This window comes from Spermophilus citellus, assembly GCF_964194105.1.
Source record: "Spermophilus citellus genome assembly, chromosome: 9".
Lineage (NCBI taxonomy): Eukaryota > Metazoa > Chordata > Mammalia > Rodentia > Sciuridae > Spermophilus > Spermophilus citellus.
In genome coordinates, this window is record NC_138191.1 from 36,137,106 (window position 1) to 36,160,635 (window position 23,530).

Below are 23,530 nucleotides of genomic sequence, written 5' to 3' on the forward strand. Positions count from 1 at the left end.
GATTTAGAGTTCCAAATACATTTATCAATATAGGAGAAAACAGAGTGAAACCTAAAAATTTAAACTGTTACTGGAAATGAACGCTTCACCATAGAAGAACGAAATTTGGGGAACCAAGTCGGCTTAGTGTACTGACCATTACCTGAAAGTATTATCCAGTTTGGGTGAAAAAATATTTGCTGAGATTACTGGAGATTCGTAATTTTTGGAAGCTTGGGAACCCCTTTCCATGAAAATGTTTCTCGCCAGTCACTGCGTAGGGATACATCAAGAGGAAACAAGACATAGAGATAGAACGTGAAACTGCTTTATTTTGTCAAGTTTCAAGAAGCTAGCACAAACCGTGTTGGATTTAGATTTCCAAATACATCTATCAATATAGGAGAAAACAGAGTGAAACCTAAAAATTCAAACTGTTACTGGAAATGAACGCTTCAACATAGAAGAACGAAATTTGGGGAACCAAGTCGGCTTAGTGTACTGATCATTACCTGAAAGTATCATCCAGTTTGGGTGAAAAAATATTTGCTGAGATTTCTGGAGATTCGTAATTTTTGGAAGCTTGGCAACCCCTTTCCATGAAAGTGTTTCTCGCCAGTCACTTCTTAGAGCTACATCAAGATGAAAAAAAACATGGAGATAGAATCTGAAACTACTTTATTGTGTCAAGTTTCAAGAAGCTAGCACAAACCGTGTTGGATTTAGAGTTCCAAATACATCTATCAATATAGGAGAAAACAGAGTGAAACCTAAAAATTCAAACTGTTACTGGAAATGAACGCTTTAACATAGAAGAACGAAATTTGGGGAACCAAGTCGGCTTAGTGTTCTGATCATTTCCTGAAAGTATCATCAAGTTTGGGTGAAAAAATATTTGCTGAGATTTCTGGTGATTCCTAATTTTTGGAAGCTTGGCAACCCCTTTCCATGAAAGTGTTTCTCGACAGTCACTGCTTAGGGCTACATCAAGAGGAAACAAAACATAGAGATAGAACGTGAAACTGCTTTATTTTGTCAAGTTTCAAGAAGCTAGCACAAACCGTGTTGGATTTAGAGTTCCAAATACATCTATCAATATAGGAGAAAACAGAGTGAAACCTAAAAATTCAAACTGTTACTGGAAATGAACGCTTCAACATAGAAGAACGAAACTTGGGGAACCAAGTCGGCTTAGTGTACTGATCATTACCTGAAAGTATCATCCAGTTTGGGTGAAAAAATATTTGCTGAGATTTCTGGAGATTCGTAATTTTTGGAAGCTTGGGAACCCCTTTCCATGAAAGTGTTTCTCGCCAGTCACTGCTTAGGGATACATCAAGAGGAAACAAAACATAGAGATAGAATCTGAAACTCCTTTATTGTGTCAAGTTTCAAGAAGCTAGCACAAACCGTGTTGGATTTAGAGTTCCAAATACATCTATCAATATAGGAGAAAACAGAGTGAAACCTAAAAATTGAAACTGTTAGTAGAAACGAACGCTTCAACATAGAAGAACGAAATTTGGGGAACCAAGTTGGCTTATTGTACTGATCATTACCTGAAAGTATCATCCAGTTTGGGTGAAAAAATACTTGCTGAGATTTCTGGAGATTCGTAATTTTAGGAAGCTTGGCAACCCCTTTCCATGAAAGTGTTTCTCGCCAGTCACTGCTTAGGGCTACTTCAAGAGGAAACAACACATAGAGATAGAACGTGAAACTGCTTTATTTTGTCAAGTTTCAAGAAGCTAGCACAAACCGTGTTGGATTTAGAATTCCAAATACATCTATCAATATAGGAGAATACAGAGTGAAACCTAAAAATTCAAACTGTTACTGGAAATGAACGCTTCACCATTGAAGAACGAAATTTGGGGAACCAAGTTGGATTAGTGTACTGATCATTACCTGAAAGTATCATCCAGTTTGGGTGAAAAAATATTTGCTGAGATTTCTGGAGATTCATAATTTTTGGAAGCCTGGCAACCCCTTTCTATGAAAGTGTTTCTCGCCAGTCACTGCCTAGGGCTACTTCAAGAGGAAACAAAACATAGAGACAGAACCTGAAACTACATTATTGTGTCAAGTTTCAAGAAGCTAGCACAAATCGTGTTGGATTTAGAGTTCCAAATACATCTATCAATATAGGAGAAAACAGAGTGAAACCTAAAAATTGAAACTGTTAGTAGAAACGAACGCTTCAACATAGAAGAATAAAATTTGGGGAACCAAGTTGGCTTAGTGTACTGATCATTACCTGAAAGAATCATCCAGTTTGGGTGAAAAAATATTTGCTGTGATTTCTGGAGATTCGTAGTTTTTGGAAGCTTGACAACCCCTTTCTATGAAAGTGTTTCTCGCCAGTCACTGCTTAGGGCTACATCAAGAGGAAACAACACATAGATATAGAACGTGAAACTGCTTTATTTTGTCAAGTTTCAAGAAGCTAGCACAAACCGTGTTGGATTTACAGTTCCAAATCCATCTATCAATATAGGAGAAAACAGAGTGAAACCTAAAAATTCAAACTGTTACTGGAAATGAACGCTTCAACATAGAAGAACGAAATTTGGGGAACCAAGTCGGCTTAGTGTACTGATCATTACCTGAAAGTATCATCCAGTTTGGGTGCAGAAATATTTGCTGTGATTTCTGGAGATTCGTAGTTTTTGGAAGCTTGGCAACCCCTTTCTATGAAAGTGTTTCTCGCCAGTCACTGCTTAGGGCTACTTCAAGAGGAAACAAAACATAGAGATAGAACGTGAAACTGCTTTATTTTGTCAAGTTTCAAGAAGCTAGCACAAACCGTGTTGGATTTAGAGTTCCAAATACATCTATCAATATATGAGAAAACAGAGTGAAACCTAAAAATTCAAACTGTTACTGGAAATGAACGCTTCACCATAGAAGAACGAAATTTGGGGAACCAAGTTGGCTTAGTGTACTGATCATTACCTGTAAGTATCATCCAGTTTTGGTGAAAAAATACTTGCTGGATTTCTGGAGATTCGTAATTTTAGGAAGCTTGGCAACCCCTTTCCATGAAAGTGTTTCTCGCCAGTCACTGCATAGGGCTACTGCAAGAGGAAAGAACACATAGAGACAGAACGTGAAACTACTTTATTTTGTCAAGTTTCAAGAAGCTAGCACAAACCGTGTTGGATTTAGAGTTCCAAATACATCTATCTATATAGGAGAAAACAGAGTGAAACCTAAAAATTCAAACTGTTACTGGAAATGAACACTTCAACATAGAAGAACGAAATTTGGGGAACCAAGTTGGCTTAGTGTACTGATCATTACCTGAAAGTATCATCCAGTTTGGGTGAAAAAATATTTGCTGTGATTTCTGGAGATTCGTAGTTTTTGGAAGCTTGACAACCCCTTTCTATGAAAGTGTTTCTCGCCAGTCACTGCTTAGGGCTACATCAAGAGGAAACAACACATAGATATAGAACGTGAAACTGCTTTATTTTGTCAAGTTTCAAGAAGCTAGCACAAACCGTGTTGGATTTACAGTTCCAAATCCATCTATCAATATAGGAGAAAACAGAGTGAAACCTAAAAATTCAAACTGTTACTGGAAATGAACGCTTCAACATAGAAGAACGAAATTTGGTGAACCAAGTCGGCTTAGTGTACTGATCATTACCTGAGAGTATCATCCAGTTTGGGTGAAAAAATATTTGCTGAGATTTCTGGAGATTCGTAATTTTTGGAAGCTTGGCAACCCCTTTCCATGAAAGTGTTTCTCGCCAGTCACTGCTTAGGGATACATCAAGAGGAAACAAGACATAGAGATAGAACGTGAAACTGCTTTATTGTGTCAAGTTTCAAGAAGCTAGCACAAACCGTGTTGGATTTAGATTTCCAAATACATCTATCAATATAGGAGAAAACAGAGTGAAACCTAAAAATTCAAACTGTTACTGGAAATGAACGCTTCAACATAGAAGAACGAAATTTGGGGAACCAAGTCGGCTTAGTGTACTGATCATTACCTGAAAGTATCATCCAGTTTGGGTGAAAAAATATTTGCTGAGATTTCTGGAGATTCGTAATTTTTGGAAGCTTGGCAACCCCTTTCCATGAAAGTGTTTCTCGCCAGTCACTTCTTAGAGCTACATCAAGATGAAAAAAAACATGGAGATAGAATCTGAAACTACTTTATTGTGTCAAGTTTCAAGAAGCTAGCACAAACCGTGTTGGATTTAGAGTTCCAAATACATCTATCAATATAGGAGAAAACAGAGTGAAACCTAAAAATTCAAACTGTTACTGGAAATGAACGCTTTAACATAGAAGAACGAAATTTGGGGAACCAAGTCGGCTTAGTGTTCTGATCATTTCCTGAAAGTATCATCAAGTTTGGGTGAAAAAATATTTGCTGAGATTTCTGGTGATTCCTAATTTTTGGAAGCTTGGCAACCCCTTTCCATGAAAGTGTTTCTCGACAGTCACTGCTTAGGGCTACATCAAGAGGAAACAAAACATAGAGATAGAACCTGAAACTGCTTTATTTTGTCAAGTTTCAAGAAGCTAGCACAAACCGTGTTGGATTTAGAGTTCCAAATACATCTATCAATATAGGAGAAAACAGAGTGAAACCTAAAAATTCAAACTGTTACTGGAAATGAACGCTTCAACATAGAAGAACGAAACTTGGGGAACCAAGTCGGCTTAGTGTACTGATCATTACCTGAAAGTATCATCCAGTTTGGGTGAAAAAATATTTGCTGAGATTTCTGGAGATTCGTAATTTTTGGAAGCTTGGGAACCCCTTTCCATGAAAGTGTTTCTCGCCAGTCACTGCTTAGGGATACATCAAGAGGAAACAAAACATAGAGATAGAATCTGAAACTCCTTTATTGTGTCAAGTTTCAAGAAGCTAGCACAAACCGTGTTGGATTTAGAGTTCCAAATACATCTATCAATATAGGAGAAAACAGAGTGAAACCTAAAAATTGAAACAGTTAGTAGAAACGAACACTTCAACATAGAAGAATGAAATTTGGGGAACCAAGTTGGCTTATTGTACTGATCATTATCTGAAAGTATCATCCAGTTTGGGTGAAAAAATATTTGCTGAGATTTCTGGAGATTCGTAATTTTTGGAAGCTTGGCAACCCCTTTCCATGAAAGTGTTTCTCGCCAGTCACTTCTTAGAGCTACATCAAGATGAAAAAAAACATGGAGATAGAATCTGAAACTACTTTATTGTGTCAAGTTTCAAGAAGCTAGCACAAACCGTGTTGGATTTAGAGTTCCAAATACATCTATCAATATAGGAGAAAACAGAGTGAAACCTAAAAATTCAAACTGTTACTGGAAATGAACGCTTCACCATTGAAGAACGAAATTTGGGGAACCAAGTTGGATTAGTGTACTGATCATTACCTGAAAGTATCATCCAGTTTGGGTGAAAAAATATTTGCTGAGATTTCTGGAGATTCATAATTTTTGGAAGCTTGGCAACCCCTTTCCATGAAAGTGTTTCTCGACAGTCACTGCTTAGGGCTACATCAAGAGGAAACAAAACATAGAGATAGAACGTGAAACTGCTTTATTTTGTCAAGTTTCAAGAAGCTAGCACAAACCGTGTTGGATTTAGAGTTCCAAATACATCTATCAATATAGGAGAAAACAGAGTGAAACCTAAAAATTCAAACTGTTACTGGAAATGAACGCTTCAACATAGAAGAACGAAACTTGGGGAACCAAGTCGGCTTAGTGTACTGATCATTACCTGAAAGTATCATCCAGTTTGGGTGAAAAAATATTTGCTGAGATTTCTGGAGATTCGTAATTTTTGGAAGCTTGGGAACCCCTTTCCATGAAAGTGTTTCTCGCCAGTCACTGCTTAGGGCTACATCAAGAGGAAACAAAACATAGAGATAGAATCTGAAACTCCTTTATTGTGTCAAGTTTCAAGAAGCTAGCACAAACCGTGTTGGATTTAGAGTTCCAAATACATCTATCAATATAGGAGAAAACAGAGTGAAACCTAAAAATTCAAACTGTTAGTAGAAACGAACGCTTCAACATAGAAGAACGAAATTTGGGGAACCAAGTTGGCTTATTGTACTGATCATTACCTGAAAGTATCATCCAGTTTGGGTGAAAAAATACTTGCTGAGATTTCTGGAGATTCGTAATTTTAGGAAGCTTGGCAACCCCTTTCCATGAAAGTGTTTCTCGCCAGTCACTGCTTAGGGCTACTTCAAGAGGAAACAACACATAGAGACAGAACGTGAAACTGCTTTATTTTGTCAAGTTTCAAGAAGCTAGCACAAACCGTGTTGGATTTAGAATTCCAAATACATCTATCAATATAGGAGAATACAGAGTGAAACCTAAAAATTCAAACTGTTACTGGAAATGAACGCTTCAACATAGAAGAACGAAATTTGGGGAACCAAGTCGGCTTAGTGTACTGATCATTACCTGAAAGTATCATCCAGTTTGGGTGAAAAAATATTTGCTGAGATTTCTGGAGATTCGTAATTTTTGGAAGCTTGGCAACCCCTTTCCATGAAAGTGTTTCTCGCCAGTCACTGCTTAGGGATACATCAAGAGGAAACAAAACATAGAGATAGAACCTGAAACTACTTTATTGTGTCAAGTTTCAAGAAGCTAGCACAAACCGTGTTGGATTTAGAGTTCCAAATACATCTATCAATATAGGAGAAAACAGAGTGAAACCTAAAAATTGAAACTGTTAGTAGAAACGAACGCTTCAACATAGAAGAATGAAATTTGGGGAACCAAGTTGGCTTAGTGTACTGATCATTACCTGAAAGTATCATCCAGTTTGGGTGAAAAAATATTTGCTGAGATTTCTGGAGATTCGTAATTTTTGGAAGCTTGGGAACCCCTTTCCATGAAAAGGTTTCTCGCCAGTCACTGCGTAGGGATACATCAAGAGGAAACAAGACATAGAGATAGAACGTGAAACTGCTTTATTTTGTCAAGTTTCAAGAAGCTAGCACAAACCGTGTTGGAATTAGAGTTCCAAATACATTTATCAATATAGGAGAAAACAGAGTGAAACCTAAAAATTTAAACTGTTACTGGAAATGAACGCTTCAACATAGAAGAACGAAATTTGGGGAACCAAGTCGGCTTAGTGTACTGACCATTACCTGAAAGTATCATCCAGTTTGGGTGAAAAAATATTTGCTGAGATTTCTGGAGATTCGTAATTTTTGGAAGCTTGGGAACCCCTTTCCATGAAAGTGTTTCTCGCCAGTCACTGCGTAGGGATACATCAAGAGGAAACAAGACATAGAGATAGAACGTGAAACTGCTTTATTTTGTCAAGTTTCAAGAAGCTAGCACAAACCGTGTTGGATTTAGATTTCCAAATACATCTATCAATATAGGAGAAAACAGAGTGAAACCTAAAAATTCAAACTGTTACTGGAAATGAACGCTTCAACATAGAAGAACGAAATTTGGGGAACCAAGTCGGCTTAGTGTACTGATCATTACCTGAAAGTATCATCCAGTTTGGGTGAAAAAATATTTGCTGAGATTTCTGGAGATTCGTAATTTTTGGAAGCTTGGGAACCCCTTTCCATGAAAGTGTTTCTCGCCAGTCACTGCTTAGGGATACATCAAGAGGAAACAAAACATAGAGATAGAACCTGAAACTACTTTATTGTGTCAAGTTTCAAGAAGCTAGCACAAACCGTGTTGGATTTAGAGTTCCAAATACATCTATCAATATAGGAGAAAACAGAGTGAAACCTAAAAATTGAAACAGTTAGTAGAAACGAACGCTTCAACATAGAAGAATGAAATTTGGGGAACCAAGTTGGCTTATTGTACTGATCATTACCTGAAAGTATCATCCAGTTTGGGTGAAAAAATATTTGCTGAGATTTCTGGAGATTCGTAATTTTTGGAAGCTTGGGAACCCCTTTCCATGAAAGTGTTTCTCGCCAGTCACTGCTTAGGGCTACATCAAGAGGAAACAAAACATGGAGATAGAATCTGAAACTCCTTTATTGTGTCAAGTTTCAAGAAGCTAGCACAAACCGTGTTGGATTTAGAGTTCCAAATACATCTATCAATATAGGAGAAAACAGAGTGAAACCTAAAAATTCAAACTGTTACTGGAAATGAACGCTTCAACATAGAAGAACGAAACTTGGGGAACCAAGTCGGCTTAGTGCACTGATCATTACCTGAAAGTATCATCCAGTTTGGGTGAAAAAATATTTGCTGAGATTTCTGGAGATTCGTAATTTTTGGAAGCTTGGGAACCCCTTTCCATGAAAGTGTTTCTCGCCAGTCACTGCTTAGGGCTACATCAAGAGGAAACAAAACATAGAGATAGAATCTGAAACTCCTTTATTGTGTCAAGTTTCAAGAAGCTAGCACAAACCGTGTTGGATTTAGAGTTCCAAATACATCTATCAATATAGGAGAAAACAGAGTGAAACCTAAAAATTGAAACTGTTAGTAGAAACGAACGCTTCAACATAGAAGAACGAAATTTGGGGAACCAAGTTGGCTTATTGTACTGATCATTACCTGAAAGTATCATCCAGTTTGGGTGAAAAAATACTTGCTGAGATTTCTGGAGATTCGTAATTTTAGGAAGCTTGGCAACCCCTTTCCATGAAAGTGTTTCTCGCCAGTCACTGCTTAGGGCTACTTCAAGAGGAAACAACACATAGAGATAGAACGTGAAACTGCTTTATTTTGTCAAGTTTCAAGAAGCTAGCACAAACCGTGTTGGATTTAGAATTCCAAATACATCTATCAATATAGGAGAATACAGAGTGAAACCTAAAAATTCAAACTGTTACTGGAAATGAACGCTTCACCATTGAAGAACGAAATTTGGGGAACCAAGTTGGATTAGTGTACTGATCATTACCTGAAAGTATCATCCAGTTTGGGTGAAAAAATATTTGCTGAGATTTCTGGAGATTCATAATTTTTGGAAGCCTGGCAACCCCTTTCTATGAAAGTGTTTCTCGCCAGTCACTGCTTAGGGATACATCAAGAGGAAACAAAACATAGAGATAGAACCTGAAACTACTTTATTGTGTCAAGTTTCAAGAAGCTAGCACAAATCGTGTTGGATTTAGAGTTCCAAATACATCTATCAATATAGGAGAAAACAGAGTGAAACCTAAAAATTGAAACTGTTAGTAGAAACGAACGCTTCAACATAGAAGAATGAAATTTGGGGAACCAAGTTGGCTTAGTGTACTGATCATTACCTGAAAGAATCATCCAGTTTGGGTGAAAAAATATTTGCTGTGATTTCTGGAGATTCGTAGTTTTTGGAAGCTTGACAACCCCTTTCTATGAAAGTGTTTCTCGCCAGTCACTGCTTAGGGCTACATCAAGAGGAAACAACACATAGATATAGAACGTGAGACTGCTTTATTTTGTCAAGTTTCAAGAAGCTAGCACAAACCGTGTTGGATTTACAGTTCCAAATCCATCTATCAATATAGGAGAAAACAGAGTGAAACCTAAAAATTCAAACTGTTACTGGAAATGAACGCTTCAACATAGAAGAACGAAATTTGGGGAACCAAGTCGGCTTAGTGTACTGATCATTACCTGAAAGTATCATCCAGTTTGGGTGCAGAAATATTTGCTGTGATTTCTGGAGATTCGTAGTTTTTGGAAGCTTGGCAACCCCTTTCTATGAAAGTGTTTCTCGCCAGTCACTGCTTAGGGCTACTTCAAGAGGAAACAAAATATAGAGATAGAACGTGAAACTGCTTTATTTTGTCAAGTTTCAAGAAGCTAGCACAAACCGTGTTGGATTTAGAGTTCCAAATACATCTATCAATATAGGAGAAAACAGAGTGAAACCTAAAAATTCAAACTGTTACTGGAAATGAACGCTTCACCATAGAAGAACGAAATTTGGGGAACCAAGTTGGCTTAGTGTACTGATCATTACCTGTAAGTATCATCCAGTTTTGGTGAAAAAATACTTGCTGAGATTTCTGGAGATTCGTAATTTTAGGAAGCTTGGCAACCCCTTTCCATGAAAGTGTTTCTCGCCAGTCACTGCATAGGGCTACTTCAAGAGGAAAGAACACATAGAGACAGAACGTGAAACTACTTTATTTTGTCAAGTTTCAAGAAGCTAGCACAAACCGTGTTGGATTTAGAGTTCCAAATACATCTATCTATATAGGAGAAAACAGAGTGAAACCTAAAAATTCAAACTGTTACTGGAAATGAACGCTTCACCATAGAAGAACGAAATTTGGGGAACCAAGTTGGCTTAGTGTACTGATCATTACCTGAAAGTATCATCCAGTTTGGGTGAAAAAATATTTGCTGTGATTTCTGGAGATTCGTAGTTTTTGGAAGCTTGACAACCCCTTTCTATGAAAGTGTTTCTCGCCAGTCACTGCTTAGGGCTACATCAAGAGGAAACAACACATAGATATAGAACGTGAAACTGCTTTATTTTGTCAAGTTTCAAGAAGCTAGCACAAACCGTGTTGGATTTACAGTTCCAAATCCATCTATCAATATAGGAGAAAACAGAGTGAAACCTAAAAATTCAAACTGTTACTGGAAATGAACGCTTCAACATAGAAGAACGAAATTTGGGGAACCAAGTCGGCTTAGTGTACTGATCATTATCTGAGAGTATCATCCAGTTTGGGTGAAAAAATATTTGCTGAGATTTCTGGAGATTCGTAATTTTTGGAAGCTTGGCAACCCCTTTCCATGAAAGTGTTTCTCGCCAGTCACTGCTTAGGGATACATCAAGAGGAAACAAAACATAGAGATAGAACCTGAAACTACTTTATTGTGTCAAGTTTCAAGAAGCTAGCACAAACCGTGTTGGATTTAGATTTCCAAATATATCTATCAATATAGGAGAAAACAGAGTGAAACCTAAAAATTGAAACTGTTAGTAGAAACGAACGCTTCAACATAGAAGAATGAAATTTGGGGAACCAAGTTGGCTTAGTGTACTGATCATTACCTGAAAGTATCATCCAGTTTGGGTGAAAAAATATTTGCTGAGATTTCTGGAGATTCGTAATTTTTGGAAGCTTGGCAACCCCTTTCCATGAAAGTGTTTCTCGCCAGTCACTTCTTAGAGCTACATCAAGATGAAAAAAAACATGGAGATAGAATCTGAAACTACTTTATTGTGTCAAGTTTCAAGAAGCTAGCACAAACCGTGTTGGATTTAGAGTTCCAAATACATCTATCAATATAGGAGAAAACAGAGTGAAACCTAAAAATTCAAACTGTTACTGGAAATGAACGCTTTAACATAGAAGAACGAAATTTGGGGAACCAAGTCGGCTTAGTCTTCTGATCATTTCCTGAAAGTATCATCAAGTTTGGGTGAAAAAATATTTGCTGAGATTTCTGGTGATTCCTAATTTTTGGAAGCTTGGCAACCCCTTTCCATGAAAGTGTTTCTCGCCAGTCACTGCTTAGGGCTACATCAAGAGGAAACAAAACATAGAGATAGAACGTGAAACTGCTTTATTTTGTCAAGTTTCAAGAAGCTAGCACAAACCGTGTTGGATTTAGAGTTCCAAATATATCTATCAATATAGGAGAAAACAGAGTGAAACCTAAAAATTGAAACAGTTAGTAGAAACGAACGCTTCAACATAGAAGAGTGAAATTTGGGGAACCAAGTTGGCTTATTGTACTGATCATTACCTGAAAGTATCATCCAGTTTGGGTGAAAAAATATTTGCTGAGATTTCTGGAGATTCGTAATTTTTGGAAGCTTGGCAACCCCTTTCCATGAAAGTGTTTCTCGCCAGTCACTTCTAAGGGCTACATCAAGATGAAAAAAAACATGGAGATAGAATCTGAAACTACTTTATTGTGTCAAGTTTCAAGAAGCTAGCACAAACCGTGTTGGATTTAGAGTTCCAAATACATCTATCAATATAGGAGAAAACAGAGTGAAACCTAAAAATTCAAACTGTTACTGGAAATGAACGCTTCACCATTGAAGAACGAAATTTGGGGAACCAAGTCGGCTTAGTGTACTGATCATTACCTGAAAGTATCATCCAGTTTGGGTGAAAAAATATTTGCTGAGATTTCTGGAGATTCATAATTTTTGGAAGCTTGGCAACCCCTTTCCATGAAAGTGTTTCTCGACAGTCACTGCTTAGGGCTACATCAAGAGGAAACAAAACATAGAGATAGAACGTGAAACTGCTTTATTTTGTCAAGTTTCAAGAAGCTAGCACAAACCGTGTTGGATTTAGAGTTCCAAATACATCTATCAATATAGGAGAAAACAGAGTGAAACCTAAAAATTCAAACTGTTACTGGAAATGAACGCTTCAACATAGAAGAACGAAACTTGGGGAACCAAGTCGGCTTAGTGTACTGATCATTACCTGAAAGTATCATCCAGTTTGGGTGAAAAAATATTTGCTGAGATTTCTGGAGATTCGTAATTTTTGGAAGCTTGGGAACCCCTTTCCATGAAAGTGTTTCTCGCCAGTCACTGCTTAGGGCTACATCAAGAGGAAACAAAACATAGAGATAGAATCTGAAACTCCTTTATTGTGTCAAGTTTCAAGAAGCTAGCACAAACCGTGTTGGATTTAGAGTTCCAAATACATCTATCAATATAGGAGAAAACAGAGTGAAACCTAAAAATTCAAACTGTTAGTAGAAACGAACGCTTCAACATAGAAGAACGAAATTTGGGGAACCAAGTTGGCTTATTGTACTGATCATTACCTGAAAGTATCATCCAGTTTGGGTGAAAAAATACTTGCTGAGATTTCTGGAGATTCGTAATTTTAGGAAGCTTGGCAACCCCTTTCCATGAAAGTGTTTCTCGCCAGTCACTGCTTAGGGCTACATCAAGAGGAAACAACACATAGAGATAGAACGTGAAACTGCTTTATTTTGTCAAGTTTCAAGAAGCTAGCACAAACCGTGTTGGATTTAGAATTCCAAATACATCTATCAATATAGGAGAATACAGAGTGAAACCTAAAAATTCAAACTGTTACTGGAAATGAACGCTTCACCATTGAAGAACGAAATTTGGGGAACCAAGTTGGATTAGTGTACTGATCATTACCTGAAAGTATCATCCAGTTTGGGTGAAAAAATATTTGCTGAGATTTCTGGAGATTCATAATTTTTGGAAGCCTGGCAACCCCTTTCTATGAAAGTGTTTCTCGCCAGTCACTGCTTAGGGCTACTTCAAGAGGAAACAAAACATAGAGACAGAACCTGAAACTACTTTATTGTGTCAAGTTTCAAGAAGCTAGCACAAATCGTGTTGGATTTAGAGTTCCAAATACATCTATCAATATAGGAGAAAACAGAGTGAAACCTAAAAATTGAAACTGTTAGTAGAAACGAACGCTTCAACATAGAAGAATGAAATTTGGGGAACCAAGTTGGCTTAGTGTACTGATCATTACCTGAAAGAATCATCCAGTTTGGGTGAAAAAATATTTGCTGTGATTTCTGGAGATTCGTAGTTTTTGGAAGCTTGACAACCCCTTTCTATGAAAGTGTTTCTCGCCAGTCACTGCTTAGGGCTACATCAAGAGGAAACAACACATAGATATAGAACGTGAGACTGCTTTATTTTGTCAAGTTTCAAGAAGCTAGCACAAACCGTGTTGGATTTACAGTTCCAAATCCATCTATCAATATAGGAGAAAACAGAGTGAAACCTAAAAATTCAAACTGTTACTGGAAATGAACGCTTCAACATAGAAGAATGAAATTTGGGGAACCAAGTCGGCTTAGTGTACTGATCATTACCTGAAAGTATCATCCAGTTTGGGTGAAAAAATATTTGCTGAGATTTCTGGAGATTCGTAATTTTTGGAAGCTTGGCAACCCCTTTCCATGAAAGTGTTTCTCGCCAGTCACTGCTTAGGGATACATCAAGAGGAAACAAAACATAGAGATAGAACCTGAAACTACTTTATTGTGTCAAGTTTCAAGAAGCTAGCACAAACCGTGTTGGATTTAGAGTTCCAAATACATCTATCAATATAGGAGAAAACAGAGTGAAACCTAAAAATTGAAACTGTTAGTAGAAACGAACGCTTCAACATAGAAGAATGAAATTTGGGGAACCAAGTTGGCTTATTGTACTGATCATTACCTGAAAGTATCATCCAGTTTGGGTGAAAAAATATTTGCTGAGATTTCTGGAGATTCGTAATTTTTGGAAGCTTGGCAACCCCTTTCCATGAAAGTGTTTCTCGCCAGTCACTGCTTAGGGCTACATCAAGAGGAAAAAAAACATAGAGGACGAACGTGAAACTGCTATATTTTGTCAAGTTTCAAGAAGCTAGCACAAACCGTGTTGGATTTAGAGTTCCAAATACATTTATCAATATAGGAGAAAACAGAGTGAAACCTAAAAATTTAAACTGTTACTGGAAATGAACGCTTCACCATAGAAGAACGAAATTTGGGGAACCAAGTCGGCTTAGTGTACTGACCATTACCTGAAAGTATCATCCAGTTTGGGTGAAAAAATATTTGCTGAGATTACTGGAGATTCGTAATTTTTGGAAGCTTGGCAAACCCTTTCCATGAAAGTGTTTCTCGCCAGTCACTGCTTAGGGATACATCAAGAGGAAACAAGACATAGAGATAGAACGTGAAACTGCTTTATTTTGTCAAGTTTCAAGAAGCTAGCACAAACCGTGTTGGATTTAGAATTCCAAATACATCTATCAATATAGGAGAATACAGAGTGAAACCTAAAAATTCAAACTGTTACTGGAAATGAACGCTTCACCATTGAAGAACGAAATTTGGGGAACCAAGTTGGATTAGTGTACTGATCATTACCTGAAAGTATCATCCAGTTTGGGTGAAAAAATATTTGCTGAGATTTCTGGAGATTCATAATTTTTGGAAGCCTGGCAACCCCTTTCTATGAAAGTGTTTCTCGCCAGTCACTGCTTAGGGATACATCAAGAGGAAACAAAACATAGAGATAGAACCTGAAACTACTTTATTGTGTCAAGTTTCAAGAAGCTAGCACAAATCGTGTTGGATTTAGAGTTCCAAATACATCTATCAATATAGGAGAAAACAGAGTGAAACCTAAAAATTGAAACTGTTAGTAGAAACGAACGCTTCAACATAGAAGAATGAAATTTGGGGAACCAAGTTGGCTTAGTGTACTGATCATTACCTGAAAGAATCATCCAGTTTGGGTGAAAAAATATTTGCTGTGATTTCTGGAGATTCGTAGTTTTTGGAAGCTTGACAACCCCTTTCTATGAAAGTGTTTCTCGCCAGTCACTGCTTAGGGCTACATCAAGAGGAAACAACACATAGATATAGAACGTGAGACTGCTTTATTTTGTCAAGTTTCAAGAAGCTAGCACAAACCGTGTTGGATTTACAGTTCCAAATCCATCTATCAATATAGGAGAAAACAGAGTGAAACCTAAAAATTCAAACTGTTACTGGAAATGAACGCTTCAACATAGAAGAACGAAATTTGGGGAACCAAGTCGGCTTAGTGTACTGATCATTACCTGAAAGTATCATCCAGTTTGGGTGCAGAAATATTTGCTGTGATTTCTGGAGATTCGTAGTTTTTGGAAGCTTGGCAACCCCTTTCTATGAAAGTGTTTCTCGCCAGTCACTGCTTAGGGCTACTTCAAGAGGAAACAAAATATAGAGATAGAACGTGAAACTGCTTTATTTTGTCAAGTTTCAAGAAGCTAGCACAAACCGTGTTGGATTTAGAGTTCCAAATACATCTATCAATATAGGAGAAAACAGAGTGAAACCTAAAAATTCAAACTGTTACTGGAAATGAACGCTTCACCATAGAAGAACGAAATTTGGGGAACCAAGTTGGCTTAGTGTACTGATCATTACCTGTAAGTATCATCCAGTTTTGGTGAAAAAATACTTGCTGAGATTTCTGGAGATTCGTAATTTTAGGAAGCTTGGCAACCCCTTTCCATGAAAGTGTTTCTCGCCAGTCACTGCATAGGGCTACTTCAAGAGGAAAGAACACATAGAGACAGAACGTGAAACTACTTTATTTTGTCAAGTTTCAAGAAGCTAGCACAAACCGTGTTGGATTTAGAGTTCCAAATACATCTATCTATATAGGAGAAAACAGAGTGAAACCTAAAAATTCAAACTGTTACTGGAAATGAACGCTTCACCATAGAAGAACGAAATTTGGGGAACCAAGTTGGCTTAGTGTACTGATCATTACCTGAAAGTATCATCCAGTTTGGGTGAAAAAATATTTGCTGTGATTTCTGGAGATTCGTAGTTTTTGGAAGCTTGACAACCCCTTTCTATGAAAGTGTTTCTCGCCAGTCACTGCTTAGGGCTACATCAAGAGGAAACAACACATAGATATAGAACGTGAAACTGCTTTATTTTGTCAAGTTTCAAGAAGCTAGCACAAACCGTGTTGGATTTACAGTTCCAAATCCATCTATCAATATAGGAGAAAACAGAGTGAAACCTAAAAATTCAAACTGTTACTGGAAATGAACGCTTCAACATAGAAGAACGAAATTTGGGGAACCAAGTCGGCTTAGTGTACTGATCATTATCTGAGAGTATCATCCAGTTTGGGTGAAAAAATATTTGCTGAGATTTCTGGAGATTCGTAATTTTTGGAAGCTTGGCAACCCCTTTCCATGAAAGTGTTTCTCGCCAGTCACTGCTTAGGGATACATCAAGAGGAAACAAAACATAGAGATAGAACCTGAAACTACTTTATTGTGTCAAGTTTCAAGAAGCTAGCACAAACCGTGTTGGATTTAGATTTCCAAATATATCTATCAATATAGGAGAAAACAGAGTGAAACCTAAAAATTGAAACTGTTAGTAGAAACGAACGCTTCAACATAGAAGAATGAAATTTGGGGAACCAAGTTGGCTTAGTGTACTGATCATTACCTGAAAGTATCATCCAGTTTGGGTGAAAAAATATTTGCTGAGATTTCTGGAGATTCGTAATTTTTGGAAGCTTGGCAACCCCTTTCCATGAAAGTGTTTCTCGCCAGTCACTTCTTAGAGCTACATCAAGATGAAAAAAAACATGGAGATAGAATCTGAAACTACTTTATTGTGTCAAGTTTCAAGAAGCTAGCACAAACCGTGTTGGATTTAGAGTTCCAAATACATCTATCAATATAGGAGAAAACAGAGTGAAACCTAAAAATTCAAACTGTTACTGGAAATGAACGCTTTAACATAGAAGAACGAAATTTGGGGAACCAAGTCGGCTTAGTCTTCTGATCATTTCCTGAAAGTATCATCAAGTTTGGGTGAAAAAATATTTGCTGAGATTTCTGGTGATTCCTAATTTTTGGAAGCTTGGCAACCCCTTTCCATGAAAGTGTTTCTCGCCAGTCACTGCTTAGGGCTACATCAAGAGGAAACAAAACATAGAGATAGAACGTGAAACTGCTTTATTTTGTCAAGTTTCAAGAAGCTAGCACAAACCGTGTTGGATTTAGAGTTCCAAATATATCTATCAATATAGGAGAAAACAGAGTGAAACCTAAAAATTGAAACAGTTAGTAGAAACGAACGCTTCAACATAGAAGAGTGAAATTTGGGGAACCAAGTTGGCTTATTGTACTGATCATTACCTGAAAGTATCATCCAGTTTGGGTGAAAAAATATTTGCTGAGATTTCTGGAGATTCGTAATTTTTGGAAGCTTGGCAACCCCTTTCCATGAAAGTGTTTCTCGCCAGTCACTTCTAAGGGCTACATCAAGATGAAAAAAAACATGGAGATAGAATCTGAAACTACTTTATTGTGTCAAGTTTCAAGAAGCTAGCACAAACCGTGTTGGATTTAGAGTTCCAAATACATCTATCAATATAGGAGAAAACAGAGTGAAACCTAAAAATTCAAACTGTTACTGGAAATGAACGCTTCACCATTGAAGAACGAAATTTGGGGAACCAAGTCGGCTTAGTGTACTGATCATTACCTGAAAGTATCATCCAGTTTGGGTGAAAAAATATTTGCTGAGATTTCTGGAGATTCATAATTTTTGGAAGCTTGGCAACCCCTTTCCATGAAAGTGTTTCTCGACAGTCACTGCTTAGGGCTACATCAAGAGGAAACAAAACATAGAGATAGAACGTGAAACTGCTTTATTTTGTCAAGTTTCAAGAAGCTAGCACAAACCGTGTTGGATTTAGAGTTCCAAATACATCTATCAATATAGGAGAAAACAGAGTGAAACCTAAAAATTCAAACTGTTACTGGAAATGAACGCTTCAACATAGAAGAACGAAACTTGGGGAACCAAGTCGGCTTAGTGTACTGATCATTACCTGAAAGTATCATCCAGTTTGGGTGAAAAAATATTTGCTGAGATTTCTGGAGATTCGTAATTTTTGGAAGCTTGGGAACCCCTTTCCATGAAAGTGTTTCTCGCCAGTCACTGCTTAGGGCTACATCAAGAGGAAACAAAACATAGAGATAGAATCTGAAACTCCTTTATTGTGTCAAGTTTCAAGAAGCTAGCACAAACCGTGTTGGATTTAGAGTTCCAAATACATCTATCAATATAGGAGAAAACAGAGTGAAACCTAAAAATTCAAACTGTTAGTAGAAACGAACGCTTCAACATAGAAGAACGAAATTTGGGGAACCAAGTTGGCTTATTGTACTGATCATTACCTGAAAGTATCATCCAGTTTGGGTGAAAAAATACTTGCTGAGATTTCTGGAGATTCGTAATTTTAGGAAGCTTGGCAACCCCTTTCCATGAAAGTGTTTCTCGCCAGTCACTGCTTAGGGCTACATCAAGAGGAAACAACACATAGAGATAGAACGTGAAACTGCTTTATTTTGTCAAGTTTCAAGAAGCTAGCACAAACCGTGTTGGATTTAGAATTCCAAATACATCTATCAATATAGGAGAATACAGAGTGAAACCTAAAAATTCAAACTGTTACTGGAAATGAACGCTTCACCATTGAAGAACGAAATTTGGGGAACCAAGTTGGATTAGTGTACTGATCATTACCTGAAAGTATCATCCAGTTTGGGTGAAAAAATATTTGCTGAGATTTCTGGAGATTCATAATTTTTGGAAGCCTGGCAACCCCTTTCTATGAAAGTGTTTCTCGCCAGTCACTGCTTAGGGCTACTTCAAGAGGAAACAAAACATAGAGACAGAACCTGAAACTACTTTATTGTGTCAAGTTTCAAGAAGCTAGCACAAATCGTGTTGGATTTAGAGTTCCAAATACATCTATCAATATAGGAGAAAACAGAGTGAAACCTAAAAATTGAAACTGTTAGTAGAAACGAACGCTTCAACATAGAAGAATGAAATTTGGGGAACCAAGTTGGCTTAGTGTACTGATCATTACCTGAAAGAATCATCCAGTTTGGGTGAAAAAATATTTGCTGTGATTTCTGGAGATTCGTAGTTTTTGGAAGCTTGACAACCCCTTTCTATGAAAGTGTTTCTCGCCAGTCACTGCTTAGGGCTACATCAAGAGGAAACAACACATAGATATAGAACGTGAGACTGCTTTATTTTGTCAAGTTTCAAGAAGCTAGCACAAACCGTGTTGGATTTACAGTTCCAAATCCATCTATCAATATAGGAGAAAACAGAGTGAAACCTAAAAATTCAAACTGTTACTGGAAATGAACGCTTCAACATAGAAGAATGAAATTTGGGGAACCAAGTCGGCTTAGTGTACTGATCATTACCTGAAAGTATCATCCAGTTTGGGTGAAAAAATATTTGCTGAGATTTCTGGAGATTCGTAATTTTTGGAAGCTTGGCAACCCCTTTCCATGAAAGTGTTTCTCGCCAGTCACTGCTTAGGGATACATCAAGAGGAAACAAAACATAGAGATAGAACCTGAAACTACTTTATTGTGTCAAGTTTCAAGAAGCTAGCACAAACCGTGTTGGATTTAGAGTTCCAAATACATCTATCAATATAGGAGAAAACAGAGTGAAACCTAAAAATTGAAACTGTTAGTAGAAACGAACGCTTCAACATAGAAGAATGAAATTTGGGGAACCAAGTTGGCTTATTGTACTGATCATTACCTGAAAGTATCATCCAGTTTGGGTGAAAAAATATTTGCTGAGATTTCTGGAGATTCGTAATTTTTGGAAGCTTGGCAACCCCTTTCCATGAAAGTGTTTCTCGCCAGTCACTGCTTAGGGCTACATCAAGAGGAAAAAAAACATAGAGGACGAACGTGAAACTGCTATATTTTGTCAAGTTTCAAGAAGCTAGCACAAACCGTGTTGGATTTAGAGTTCCAAATACATTTATCAATATAGGAGAAAACAGAGTGAAACCTAAAAATTTAAACTGTTACTGGAAATGAACGCTTCACCATAGAAGAACGAAATTTGGGGAACCAAGTCGGCTTAGTGTACTGACCATTACCTGAAAGTATCATCCAGTTTGGGTGAAAAAATATTTGCTGAGATTACTGGAGATTCGTAATTTTTGGAAGCTTGGCAAACCCTTTCCATGAAAGTGTTTCTCGCCAGTCACTGCTTAGGGATACATCAAGAGGAAACAAGACATAGAGATAGAACGTGAAACTGCTTTATTTTGTCAAGTTTCAAGAAGCTAGCACAAACCGTGTTGGATTTAGAGTTCCAAATACATCTATCAATATAGGAGAAAACAGAGTGAAACATAAAAATTCAAACTGTTAGTAGAAACGAACGCTTCAACATAGAAGAATGAAATTTGGAGAACCAAGTTGGCTTAGTGTACTGATCATTACCTGTAAGTATCATCCAGTTTTGGTGAAAAAATACTTGCTGAGATATCTGGAGATTCGTAATTTTAGGAAGCTTGGCAACCCCTTTCCATGAAAGTGTTTCTCGCCAGTCACTGCATAGGGCTACTTCAAGAGGAAAGAACACATAGAGACAGAACGTGAAACTACTTTATTTTGTCAAGTTTCAAGAAGCTAGCACAAACCGTGTTGGATTTAGAGTTCCAAATACATCTATCTATATAGGAGAAAACAGAGTGAAACCTAAAAATTCAAACTGTTACTGGAAATGAACGCTTCAACATAGAAGAACGAAATTTGGGGAACTAAGTGGGCTTAGTGTACTGATCATTACCTGAAAGTATCATCCAGTTTGGGTGAAAAAATATTTGCTGTGATTTCTGGAGATTCGTAGTTTTTGGAAGCTTGACAACCCCTTTCTATGAAAGTGTTTCTCGCCAGTCACTGCTTAGGGCTACATCAAGAGGAAACAACACATAGATATAGAACGTGAAACTGCTTTATTTTGTCAAGTTTCAAGAAGCTAGCACAAACCGTGTTGGATTTAGAGTTCCAAATACATCTATCAATATAGGAGAAAGCAGAGTGAAACCTAAAAATTCAAACTGTTACTGGAAATGAACGCTTCAACATAGAAGAACGAAACTTGGGGAACCAAGTCGGCTTAGTGTACTGATCATTACCTGAAAGTATCATCCAGTTTGGGTGAAAAAATATTTGCGGAGATTTCTGGTGATTCCTAATTTTTGGAAGCTTGGCAACCCCTTTCCATGAAAGTGTTTCTCGCCAGTCACTGCTTAGGGCTACATCAAGAGGAAACAAAACATAGAGATAGAACGTGAAACTGCTTTATTTTGTCAAGTTTCAAGAAGCTAGCACAAACCGTGTTGGATTTAGAGTTTCAAATACATCTATTAATATAGGAGAAAACAGAGTGAAACCTAAAAATTGAAACTGTTAGTAGAAACGAAGGCTTCAACATACAAGAATGAAATTTGGGGAACCAAGTTGGCTTATTGTACTGATCATTACCTGAAAGTATCATCCAGTTTGGGTGAAAAAATACTTGCTGAGATTTCTGGAGATTCGAAATTTTAGGAAGCTTGGCAACCCCTTTCCATGAAAGTGTTTCTCGCCAGTCACTGCTTAGGGCTACTTCAAGAGGAAACAACACATAGAGATAGAACGTGAAACTGCTTTATTTTGTCAAGTTTCAAGAAGCTAGCACAAACCGTGTTGGATTTAGAGTTCCAAATACATCTATCAATATAGGAGAAAACAGAGTGAAACCTAAAAATTCAAACTGTTCCTGGAAATGAACGCTTCACCATTGAGGAACGAAATTTGGGGAACCAAGTTGGATTAGTGTACTGATCATTACCTGAAAGTATCATCCAGTTTGGGTGAAAAAATATTTGCTGAGATTTCTGGAGATTCGTAATTTTTGGAAGCTTGGCAACCCCTTTCCATGAAAGTGTTTCTCGACAGTCACTGCTTAGGGCTACATCAAGAGGAAACAAAACATAGAGATAGAACGTGAAACTGCTTTATTTTGTCACGTTTCAAGAAGCTAGCACAAACCGTGTTGGATTTAGAGTTCCAAATACATCTATCAATATAGGAGAAAACAGAGTGAAACCTAAAAATTCAAACTGTTAGTAGAAACGAACGCTTCAACATAGAAAAATGAAATTTGGAGAACCAAGTTGGCTTAGTGTACTGATCATTACCTGTAAGTATCATCCAGTTTTGGTGAAAAAATACTTGCTGAGATTTCTGGAGATTCGTAATTTTAGGAAGCTTGGCAACCCCTTTCCATGAAAGTGTTTCTCGCCAGTCACTGCATAGGGCTACTTCAAGAGGAAAGAACACATAGAGATAGAACGTGAAACTACTTTATTTTGTCAAGTTTCAAGAAGCTAGCACAAACCGTGTTGGATTTAGAGTTCCAAATACATCTATCTATATAGGAGAAAACAGAGTGAAACCTAAAAATTCAAACTGTTACTGGAAATGAACGCTTCAACATAGAAGAACGAAATTTGGGAACCAAGTCGGCTTAATGTACTGATCATTACCTGAAAGTATCATCCAGTTTGGGTGAAAAAATATTTGCTGAGATTTCTGGAGATTCGTAATTTTTGGAAGCTTGGCAACCCCGTTCCATGAAAGTGTTTCTCGCCAGTCACTTCTTAGGGCTACATCAAGATGAAAAAAAACATGGAGATAGAATCTGAAACTACTTTATTGTGTCAAGTTTCAAGAAGCTAGCACAAACCGTGTTGGATTTAGAGTTCCAAATACATCTATCAATATAGGAGAAAACAGAGTGAAACCTAAAAATTCAAACTGTTACTGGAAATGAACGCTTTAACATAGAAGAACGAAATTTGGGGAACCAAGTCGGCTTAGTGTTCTGATCATTTCCTGAAAGTATCATCAAGTTTGGGTGAAAAAATATTTGCTGAGATTTCTGGTGATTCCTAATTTTTGGAAGCTTGGCAACCCCTTTCCATGAAAGTGTTTCTCGACAGTCACTGCTTAGGGCTACATCAAGAGGAAACAAAACATAGAGAAAGAACGTGAAACTGATTTATTTTGTCAAGTTTCAAGAAGCTAGCACAAACCGTGTTGGATTTAGAGTTCCAAATACATCTATCAATATAGGAGAAAACAGAGTGAAACCTAAAAATTCAAACTGTTACTGGAAATGAACGCTTCACCATTGAGGAACGAAATTTGGGGAACCAAGTTGGATTAGTGTACTGATCATTACCTGAAAG